This window comes from Podarcis pityusensis (genome assembly GCF_964106645.2).
Source record: "Podarcis pityusensis genome assembly, chromosome: 11".
NCBI classification, from domain to species: Eukaryota; Metazoa; Chordata; class Lepidosauria; order Squamata; family Lacertidae; genus Podarcis; species Podarcis pityusensis.
Genome location: NC_138036.1, coordinates 40,558,159 through 40,570,334, shown reverse-complemented (window position 1 = coordinate 40,570,334; position 12,176 = coordinate 40,558,159). Strand labels below are relative to the sequence as shown.

The following is a 12,176-nucleotide window of genomic DNA, read 5'->3' as shown; positions in this document are numbered from 1 at the left end:
AAATAGTTCTTGCTCAATGACTTTCCTACCAGATCCTTCTCCAACTCAGTTACTTTTCAATTAATTATTCCTGTCCATTCCCTCACCCTGTCTTTATCAGCTATAGGTTTCTGCTGGAGGAGACGTTTGGTACACTTTGGGTGAGAGTCAAAGAAATTTAATACTCTCCGCAATTTTTTAAACAGAGAGCTCTGTCTCCTCACCTCTCTCTCTCTGTGTGTGTAAGGGTGAAAGAGAGAAATGCCTACTTTGGGGCCAGGATATTAAATAGTACAGTGGTACCTCAGGTTACATATGCTTCAGGTTACAGACGCTTCAGGTTACAGACACCGCTAACCCAGAAATAGTGCTTCAGGTGAAGAACTTTGCTTCAGGATCAGAACAGAAATCGTGCTCTGGGGGCGCGGCAGCAGCAGGAGGCCACATTAGCTAAATTGTTGCTTCAGGTTAAGAACAGTTTCAGGTTAAGTACGGACCTCCAGAACGAATTAAGTACTTAACCTGAGGTACCACTGTACTTTTAATTCCTTCCCCCTTTTCTCTCATCTTCTCTGTCTCTTTCTGCCTCACACAAACATATCTGAAATACCTTGAGGAGAAAGAGCCCCTTCAAATTAGTGGCAGTTACTACCTTGCTGCGAACGTGGCGGTGAAACAGCCCATCGTGGTGCCTATCTGCATTGCCAATTTCCAGTCCGCACACCACAGAAAATAGCTAGCTGTGCCTGCCTCTTGCTACTGCAGCTGTGGAGGCAAAGCATCCCTTCTTGCACTGGCAGATGGCCACTTCTGGTGGCAGCTACAGAGAGCTCCTCGCCGCAGCAGCTGGAGCATCGCTGTCTTGACAGCTGCTCTGCGATGGTCCAGAGAAGAAAAAGAACCGGACAGTTGGAATCTGTGCAGTTCTTTCACTGCTGTACCAGAAGAGGTCACCATTAGGAGTTTTCCTCCTGCCTTCCCCCTCCTCATTTTTCTTTTTGCTACTGGAGCTGAAATGGACAACTGCCCGCCTTCACTGTTTTCACTGTTGCAATGGCAAGCTGTGGGGAGAAGAGTTTTGGACTTTACTGGCCAACAAGACAAATCAGACTTTTTAAACCAGGCAGCCAGGGTCAAAGTAGGCCACCTGTGTGATAGTGGATGGTGGAGCGAGAGAGACTGTGTGTGAGAAGAAATTTGTTTATTCTTTAACTTGGAAGTAAAGCCTTGCTTTTTTCTCTTTTTTCAAAAAAAGGATGTAAGACTTTGCTTAGTTTCCCTCGCTTGGTTTCAAAAGCAGATGGCCTCATAGTGGGTGAGGCTGCTGTTTGCAGAAAACTGGTTGAAGGCTTAGTTACGTAGGCCGTTGCATCCTGTGGGCAAAGGGTTTTTGCCAAGTGTCACATATACTGATATAGCACATCTGGCACCAGTTAGCTGCAAGCGGCTTTCCCTGTGCCAAACTGTAGGTTATTACGCCAAACGGCAAATGGAGAGCTAGCAGGATCTGCACAGGAGTAAAGTGATGTAAAACAGGTTTTTGTGCTTCTTTCTTGAGGTACTCCCCTCCTTTCATTTTTCACGCTGGTACTTTGTCCAAAGCTGCACACAATATTTTTATTTTGGGAACTGCCCTGTGATCTTTGAATGAAGGGTGTTAAACAAATTTAATAAACAACAAACAAACAAACAAACAAACAAATAAGAAGCACATTTTTATTAAGTGAATTAGACACAAAATGTAGCCTATCCTAAGGTTTGCTATTTTTATTTTCAAGGCCTGGATCTGGTCATCTGCTCCCAATTCTATCCTAGTTGCCTGGGAGAATATTCTGCCATTTAACCCCTGTGCTGTTTACTTTTGGGGGCATATGAACCGCATGGGGGCCCTGATCTGGAGCCAGATCATGGCTCAACAGACACATTTATTTCAAAATTAAAGTGGCAGTGTTAAGCATGTTTTTAAATAAAAAAAACCCACATACATAACACAGTTTGGCTTAGAATTAAAATGTAAACTTGGTTGAATAATTTCCTAAAAGGCGCTACATTTTAAATAAAACATTATTACTTGCTTTCTTCAATAAGTGCTTTTCACAGGTGCTTTTTCTCTTTTCATTCAATTAGTCTTTTGGAAAAACTGGGCAGATGTACTGAATTTAGAATTCCATTAATTTACAGTTCCGTTAAGCAACTACAGTAGTACCACACCCTTTTGTTAATTTAACTAAATTTAACTAATTTAGCTTTGACTAGGTAGTAGGAAATCTTTTGCCTCTTGATTGAAATAATTACTTTGGGGGGGGGGGAGAGAAGAATTTATGAACCTCTCTATCTCTCCCCAATTCACTCATTCACACCGATGGCTGAAATGCAGATATTAGCAAATTAAGTCCTTAATTTTTATGATGTCTCATTTGAGAAAAATGGTGAATTTTACACTAGAAGAAATAATTAAATATATTTACATGCATATTTATTTTGTGAAGAAGATTAGATGGAGAGATGGTGACTCAGGGAGGCCACTCAGGAACATTCAGGGCTGGGTAGGGATTTGAACACCCATTTTCCAAGTCCTACTTCTTGATAAACACCCCCTTGTGCATTTGGTGGGAAATGATCTACTGTCTGCCAGTAATGTCCCTTGCTTGCTTGTTTATTTGTTGTCACAGCATAAAAATATAAAATAAAACCACAAAGTACATAATAAAAACAAGAACAAGAACAAAATAGACCATTAACCGCCCCACCCAAAAACACATTTTAAAGGACATAGACTGTTAATCAGTGAAAGGCCTGGTTGAAGAAGAACGTTTTTGCCTGGCACCTAAAGATGTATAATGGAAGTGCCAGATGACCCTCCCTGGGGAGAGCATTCCACAAATGAGGAGCCACTGCAGAAAAGGCCCTTTCTAATGCTGCCACCTGTGGCGATCACACCGTCTATTGATCCCTGTACCACCACTTTATTTCTCACTGGCACCACTCAGGCCCTACCTGGTACAATACTGAGTCTAGTCAGGGTTAAATTGGAACATAAACTTCTGTTTATTTATTGCAGTTTAACAAGCTTGTGGTTTCATAAACGGTATTGGTCAATTACAATCATAGGGTGCCTATCCAGACCTTCAGCTTCTGCTACCTGCTCTCACTTGCTAAACCACCTCTCACATATTTACTTGTCTTCCTAGCTCCTAACTGTTCCTGACTCAACTTATTTCACTACACTAAACCTACCGCTAGACTCTATCCCAATTCACTCCCACTCCAACCAAACTCCCAATGAACTCTCCTTTCGCCCCTCCCAGAGCTGATTTTATAGTCCCTCTGACTCCACCCCCTGGCTTCTGATTGGATAACTTGTTTAACTATTTCACCTCCAACACTCTCATATGTTAACGTCACACCACCCTCCAAACTTCTCGTGCAGGAGGCACAAAAAGAAGGCCCTCAGATGATGTTCCAGCCATATCCCACCACCTGTGCTTTTGCTGAATATGCAATTGAACTTCATACAGAGCTCTGGGAGGGAACCTGCACCAGTCAGGGTCCCCCTTATGTGGAAGACTATGTGGGAAGAATTCAGCATCATGATAATATGATGTTACATCAGCACAATCAGAATCACCTCCCACTCACTGTGAATCTGAGGCATGTGCAGGGGCAGAATGCAGGGCTATTGCTCCACAAAAAAATATGTAAGAGGGATTTATCTGAACCACACAGGTCCCCTATTTTGGACCACTATTAGTCTGAACCTTCCTGTCTTAACATGAATGTTCCAATGACCACAGCTTTGGCTTCGTAAAATTAATGGATGGGCGAAGGATGACAGTCTTCTCTCCATTGCATGTTTGATGCACAAGGGATAGTTAACATCTGATCAGAATCCTGCCTCCAAGCACTGCCTCCAAGGTGTTCATCCTGCCCCCAAGTTCTTAAAGTTTAAATCATAGCCCTCAGTTCTAGTATTTTCCTCTTGAAAATATTCTAGTAGGAGAAAACAAATTCTAACCACCTTGTGTTTACATTCATGTTGACCCAGCTGGGATATTTCAATATGCAGGTGTGATGAGACATTGCTTTCTCAAAAATGAATTGTTATCTAGAGACTCATTCACCACAGGATTTTTATTTTTTTTCTGTTTATACCTCACAATGACACATTTTTCACAAAATCAATACTTAGCACAGATATTTTACAACTGCTTGGAAACTAAACATCTTAATCATGACAGAGACCAATAGGTGTTTCAGTATAGATTAATATTCATTAACTATATTTTATGGCTACAGTCTAGGAGAGACAAAACGGATCACGGAAAGTAATAATTCTAGCTGGTCCCATTTGAAGCCCTAATATTTTGGTTGGCATACATAAAGTTTCTTTCTTTCTTTTAGTGAATTGATTCCAGAAAGGAAAGATAATACCAAGGTTGCTGTATACGGTTGAAGGAATACAGTGGGGAAACAAAACCAGGAAATGAGCTCCAAACATTGGCATTATGCAGACGGAACACAACTTTATGGGCATGAGGAATGTGCCCAGCACATTGTATGCAAAATACAAACAAGTGTCTGTTCTCTTATTGAGTGTCTATATACATAATGCAGTGGTGCAGCATGGGTTGCCAGTGCCCAGGGCGGAGAGGGTGGGAGGGAAGGAAAAGCATGTACATTCAACTCCCTATGGTGTCCACATCACCCAGGAGATTGCAGCCACAGAGATAAGAAAAGAAGAGTTGTTCCATTGTCTGGAGAGGTCATTTCCTGGTTTGCAGGGAGAAGCCATTTTCAATGGAGCCTAGCATTGGAACCATGGGGCTATATTGAGGCAGCACTGGGTGTTGAAATTTTGCACCCCTAACCGCCCCTGTGCCCCCCCCCCATGCTATGCCACTGACTTTATTAGGTTATTACTTGTTTTTAGATCTCTGAAACTGTCTGGATTTTCAACAATGTGGTACATTATTGGTATTCTCATATTCTAATAGACTCTTAGGATGAAAATGGAGGTAAAATATAGGGTAACTGCAACCTGAAAACACTTTTCTGAGGATGTTGAATGAGGGTTTCTGAAAATTCAGGGTCCAGATTAGTGAATTTCCATAGCCCGTTGCGGTGTTTGTTTAGTCGTTTTGATGGCAGCTTTTTCAGAGGGTGTCAAGGTTATCACACACTTGGCCTCAAAATGTTCCAAAATATTTCCAGCATGTCAAAATGCATCTGTAGCTTTAGGACATGGCATTTCTTGTCTTTAGTATCTTGAAGATCATTATGTTGCATCTGACAGGATCATGCTCTTTGTAATTTACACCAGTGACCTGTTCACTGGGTGAAGAGCTGTTTCCATCTATTCAGCACTTTCTCCCAAGATGCCTTCATTGCTTTATTACAGGCTTCATTGTACTGGTCCCTGGAGAAAATTGGGCTGATTTTAGCTGTGCTCCCCCTGCTCCCACTTTAGCAGTACCGATGAATGACAGCACACTGAGCTTTTTTTATATACCATGTTTTGCTTTTGTACTGGATTTGGGAGTTGTTTACACGTTTATACTGCACAGTGGATTTCAGTTATATTTGGGTCACTGTGCAGAATACTGACTTGCCTATCTCTTAGCAAATCAGACAATTGGCACAAATATTTATTAATAGACAACAATGATAGTGTTACCACACATAGTCCTTTCTCTTAAGGACTTGGTACAATGAAAAATGATCGGACCCCGAAAGTAATGCCATGGTTGTTATTAGCATATTTGTTTCTCCTGTCATTTTCAAATAGCTTCGGAGCTGTGAAAATGAATTGCTATCAACACCAGCTTGTATTAAATGACTTGGAGAAATATTTTGCTTGTCTGTACATTCTAATTTGGAACACTTATGCACCTTTATTCAAAATATTAATATGGTTAATATTAATATGATTCATACGGTTTGCATCCCCATCCTGGAATATTTGTATTTCTAGCCTTATTAAATAATAGCCATCAATTTGGGATACTGCCATACTTATCTGAACTCTGTATCCTGCCTCTCTCTCTCTCTCTGGACTCAGGTATACAGCTGCAAATAAAACATTTTAAGTGCATTTTAAGTGCAGTATACAATGTGACACTAGATGGTGAGCCTTAGGGAAAATTCAATGTATTTTTTTAAAAAAATAATAATAATTCATAATGTTTTTTATAGGTTTGTAGATTATACACCCACACCCACCCACACCCCCCTCAGATGTATTGTTCACATTTCACTTCATGGAGAAGTCATAATGGGTGATATCTAATTATTACACTCTGCTTGTGTAATAGATTCTACTTGCACAAATGGAATTTACCCTCCCTCTCCTCCTCTCTGCATATTCACCAATTTTTCTCTAAATTGCTGGGTTGTGTGTATGTCTTCTAGAGAAGATTGGAGAGCATGGAGGCTGTTGAAGGGAGGAAAAGGAATAGGAAGTCTTGTTGCTTAGGCTGGTATGATGTTGGATCCGACCCTGTGTTTAGTGAAAAAATGAAAGGCTTTTAGTCCTTGGTGCTGCTTTTTTCTACTTATGCCTCAAATTCTTTAGATTTATAGAGACAAATAAAGTTTCTGTTTGGTGTCTTCACTTAGACACAAGCCATGAATACAGAAATCTGACTTAGGCCATCAAAATCAACTGAGCTGAATTAAATACTCATGGTTCACGTACACTGAATGAACAGGCCAGTTTTCCATTTTGAACCAAATTTGACATTTTCTCCCAACCCCCTTCAATTGCATCATCTGCACGTTTCTCAAACTTTTGCTTTTTCCATTTTCTCATAAGGATCTATTTCCTCCACCCTCATCTGTCATGGTTCTTGCATCTCTTATCCCTTGTCTACGTTATTAAGCCCCTTTGCAGTTCTCTTTGTCTGTCTCCCAAGTTTTCTGCTTTTAGTTATTTTAAGAGAGGCTCTGGGTTATGCCTGATCCTACGTTGCTGGCTAGGACCAATAGGCTTTGATGTATTTCTTGGCTTAGTTCATTCAGCATTTTCTGGTACAAATAGGCATGTACATAAATTATGCATTATCAGCCCTTGGGGAAAAAATCTAATGGAGCAGCAAATTATGGTTTACTTCTGCTCTGTTAGAAAAATGTTCAGCACCCATATCACTCATTTTGTGAACCTAAGTAAATTCTTAAAGTCTTCTTGGCATTCAAGAACATTTTGAATCTTTATCTGAACACCGAAAATTCATAACTTCCTCTTCTCTTTATTTTCTTTATTATTTTTTAAAAGAGTGAATGCAAAGTTCTGTTCTTAAAGGTCTACATCTCACTGTACACCTGTATCTAAGCTGTGCTACAAGTAGGACCTCGTATGGCTGAGTCTTTCTCTAGATTTCCCTAAACATCTCCAAATTCCCCTTAACAAGGAGAAGATTTCTAGACTAACTTTACACTGACAGTTGTGCACATTTATCAGGCCTTGTGGAAGATGGGTACATTATCCTTCTATCAAGAGAGATTTGCTCCCATTTTGCACATACACCATCTCCAACAGGTCTTGGAACATGTCAATGAAATTTTATATATCTTCTGGTTCTTATGCATAGTCATCAACAGGCCTTGGGGAATGCGCATACCTTGGTGACATTTGCATATCTGGGCAATATGCACACTCTCCATTCAGTATACAGTGGTACCTCGGGTTAAGTACTTAATTCATTCCGGAGGTCCGTTCTTAACCTGAAACTGTTCTTAACCTGAAGCACCACTTTAGCTAATGGGGCCTCCTGCTGCCACCGTGCCGCCGGAGCACGATTTCTGTTCTTATCCTGAAGCAAAGTTCTTAACCTGAAGCACTATTTCTGGGTTAGCGGAGTCTGTAACCTGAAGCGTATGTAACCTGAAGCGTATGTAACCTGAAGCGTATGTAACCTGAAGCGTATGTAACCCGAGGTACCACTGTATATAATTTCCATGGAAAAAATTCTCCTTTTTTCTTTTCTTTTTCTTGTTCAGAAGTGTGCAATCTGCATGGCCTGAACACCTTCTGGTTGCTCCCACAAAATACCCTCCCACTGATTAGCCAAGAAGCAGGAAGAAGGGAGTGGGGTCCATCTAAGGGTTAATTTTGTTCTGTAGTCCAGCCCCCTTTTCACCTCTCTCAGTTGTTTCTCAGTCAGCTGAGCAACACAGCAGGGATTGCAGGCGGAATAAAGTTTTGAAACTCCCCTTTCCTGCAATGCTGGTGGAATTTCCTCTCCCCATGCTGCTATTAAACTTAGGGAAAAGCTGAGTAGCAGCATGAGGCCAATCATAATTGGAACCACAGGGAAGAGAAGATTTAACCAGTTGTGAAAGGGTTACCTAACAGTGAAAATGTGTCACCGTTGGGTTTCTAAATGGTTTCAGAAAGGAGAATGGAGAGGGGCTTCAGATTCCCTCTCTTACTTTTCAGAACTGCTTTCCCAACAGGTTTTGTGACATGACATGTTGGGGAGGGAAAATGGTAGCAGCAGTAGCCAGAGCTGTGCTGCTGTGCCATATTACCAGAGTTTATGGAGGGGGGAAAAATGAGTTTTAAAATAATAAAAAAAGTGGGGGGAATTAAGAAGGATCCCTTTGGCTGGAATTGTAAGCCATCTCCACTCGTCTTCCTCCCAAATTATTTAAGCCCTACCCCAAAGTGTTTTGACCTCCCCTTTTCATTTTGCTTCAGGGTTTCAAGCCAAATGCCCCTCGCTCAAATGAGACTGAAACATTGAAGAGCTAATAATAATCATGTATAGATAAACTGACTTTATTTACATTAATGTATGTGCGAACCTGGAACTGTTAATGCAGATTATAGATTTTTTTCATTTTGCAGATTGGCTCTTCCTTTTTTGACTTCTAATGTTTTGTTTTATTTCAAAATTCAAAGTTACACTTTATCACACAACAGTTACAGTATAATCCTATTCTACAATACCAATGACTTCCTGAGCACCCATGTTTATAATCATGATTACATATAATTAGAATATTCTGTTTCATCCTTTTTAACAGATTTCTTACTATGTTCTGCTCTTTTTTCTCTTAGACTTCAAACCCCTCTGTGGACTTTGCATATGGAAAGTTACTTTTCACATGGACAAGAAAATGTTTCCAGTCCCCCTTGAAAGACTCTGTATAGTTAACATCCAGCATTTCTGACTGTGAAGTTCCTGGTTTGGGGTAGGGTACATAAAGGGCTAGCTAACCAACCACATTCCATGATTACGTCAGAATCAGACTAAATTTCACCACATTTTCCTGCCAACAAAGAATTTCTAATAGTAATTATTAGAAGCAGGCCACATTTACTAGTGTATGAAGTCTGCAAATAAATCTCGGATTGTTTTAAATTGTTTACCTTTCCACCTGAGTTGTTAGTGAGATTGCATGCTATGCCATAAATTAGCCACAGTTTCTAAGCTGCTGATTTATTTGCGCAGGTGAAAGGTGAGTGCTCAATGATTTCCACCACAGTTAACATAAACATTGACCTGATCAACTGTGGTGCTCTCTCTCCCTGTACTATAACATAGTCACAGATTTATCATTCCTGCCTTAGCTCTGCTCCAGGCGCCTGATTAAAAAGCCCAGACCAATGTTTGCTTTTATCTCCTCGCTTTGATTTTCACTTTGGAACACTTTACAGGACGGCACTCATGCCTACTCCTGCTGCTTACATGCTTCCTGGCATTTATTGTCTGAGTTTTCTTCTCAGTGTGGCAGCAACATCTAACTGCATAATATACCTTCTGCATGCAAGGATAATCCACATCTTCATCATCACTCCACTTCTCTACGCGTGGTTCCTAACACCACTGCGGATATAATGGGAAAGAAAGCAATCACAAAGGCTCCTGGGATTTTCAAGTTGCCTCTGAAGACTAATAAAATTCACCATATGTTTCTTCTATCTGCTGCGAACCAAGCTTCATTTCCTAAATCCATGCGAGAAGGTGAAGGCTTAGTGTGATGATGTCAGCTAGATGAATAGTTTACTGGAGCTCTCGCTATTCATCATGGCTTACTCTTGGCCTATTTACAGCCACGTAGGGCAGAACACTCACATTGGAATGTTTATTGGGGAGGGAAAGGAATGGCTTTTCTGCAGTCAGAACATATCGAATGTATACCTCTTGCTGATAGGAGAATGTTGCTTATTGTTTGAGGATGGGTAGAGGATTGCCTTATGTCCAGAAACTGGACGTGAGCCCATCCGTCTTTAGTCCTCAAACGCCTCAAAGCACCTGAAGTTGGGAGTGGAGAAAAGGCCACAATTTGGTATATTGGTATGCTGCGTTTTTTTTTAAAAAAAAATCTGTTGCATCATCTACACATGCGGCAGAAAGAACGAACTGTACCACTTTACACCATTGGTGGTAAATGTGGCCCATCAGCAGGAATTAGCTGGGTTCAAAACTTTATCTCTAATGCCCATGTGAGACCTTGCCTACCATATGGCAGAGGGAAGAAGGCCAGTGCTTTCTTGTGACCAGCAGACGACACAGGGCTTGATTAGGGGACTGAAAAGTGAAGGAAAACTGAGGAGGAAGAGAGGGATACACACAAACACACACACAAAATTCTGTGCTAGGGACCTTAATCTGACCTTGCCTGAGGTCTTTGCTTCCAAGGGGAGAGGTTAAAACCACCCTTCTGCCTCTTCCTTCAATGTTCAGTCTCCTTCTGGACACTTCTAGAGACACTTCTCTCAGCTTCTAAGTTTAAATTCCTCTTGGTGGGATCTGTCATGCTTCCTCTGCCTGCTCCCAATTCATGCAAGATATCCAGAGCTTGCCCTTGCAACTGTCATTGCCCTGTCACCATGGCAACAGGGTCACTGCTTCCAGAGGCCTTGACCTGCCCGCAGCTGGTTGCCAGCTTAAGAAGTGGAGCATCATCTCTACGCACTCCTCATGACTCTTGGGTTGTCCACTTCTAACTTCTAACTCATCTACTTGTAGATGAGAAATGATGCTTGTTTGTTTTTCATTAGGAGAGCATTCAGTAATGACCACAATGATAGTTCAGCCAAGTACTTCAGAAATCAGCTCTCTTAGTCTAGTAGTATATATAGATTGAATCTAAGGGTCAAGGTACCCATTACATTGAATACACATAACCTCCAACATTTCTCTGGTGAAAATAGGGTCGTCCTGAGGAAAAGTGGGCCATTCCAAGATCAAATTAGAAACTGGGACAGCTTCTGTAAATCCGGGACTGGAAAATAGGTACACTTGGAGTGTCTGAAAACATAGCCGGCAGCCGTGTGTGTGTGTGTGTGTGTGTGTGTGCTTATTCACGTTTTGACTCAAAAGAAAGTGTGCTTATTCAGTTAGGATCACAGCAGGTGAGGTAGTCAGATTTAATCCTTCCCTGAGGTTTAACCCTTTCCTCCCCAACTGCCCCCCATCCCCTGGCATTGTGCTCATCACTAGTAAGGTCTTTTTATTCTCTCTACAGATGTTTGTAGAATGAAGATAGTTTTGGGGGAGATCCCAGCAGGAGAAGGAAGAATTAAACCTCTTGTTTCTTGATCAGCCCCCCCCCCCACTTATTTATGAGTAAGGAAAAAATGTATGGTTGCCTGCATAGATTCAGGCTATGTGTTTACTATAATGTGCAGTTTAATCCTCAGAGACCTGAGAATCCTGGACTGAAGCATCACTGGCCTGAGTCTGTTCAGATCTCATTTTCTCATATTATTATGCATCTGTTGTGAAATGTATTCAAATAAAATGCACAGACACAGTTCCTTTAAGCTCCTTTTGAAGTGACACCCATGCTCCTTAAAGGTATTAAATTCGTATTAAAGTGCAGAGACAATATATTCCTTTGTTTGTCCACAGATCTTTTAAAATGTCACATGGTCATGTGCAAAATAATTGCTTTATTGCTTCTACGGTTGACATAAAATTTGATTCATCATCAAGGAAAAAAGAAAAGAAAAGAAAAGAAAAGAAAAGAAAAGAAAAGAGAAGAAAAGAAAATATGTTAGAGGCTAAAGTTCAAAGTGCAAATGACATCCATAACCTAGTGATGTAGCAATTTTCACATTATTGGTAGAAATAGATCAATCTGGGATTGAAATTAAGCATTCTACATGCCAGGGATTCATTTATTATTTCAGATGCAGAAGTTCCACAGAATAAATGTGGGATATAAATGGAATTAATAATAAATACACT

The 12,176-nt window shown here is 40.8% G+C and overlaps 1 long non-coding RNA gene across 1 annotated transcript; it reads right to left on the bottom strand.

Annotated features, from left to right (window-relative positions):
- Positions 1-6,384: 6,384 nt before the first annotated feature.
- LOC308458557 lies at positions 6,385-10,836 on the bottom strand. The gene is made up of 3 exons (XR_013977554.1): positions 10,598-10,836; positions 9,738-9,806; positions 6,385-6,475 (listed from the first exon to the last, which is right to left on the bottom strand). It is a non-coding gene; the product is annotated as an uncharacterized lncRNA (long non-coding RNA).
- Between the last annotated feature and the right edge of the window lie 1,340 nt (positions 10,837-12,176).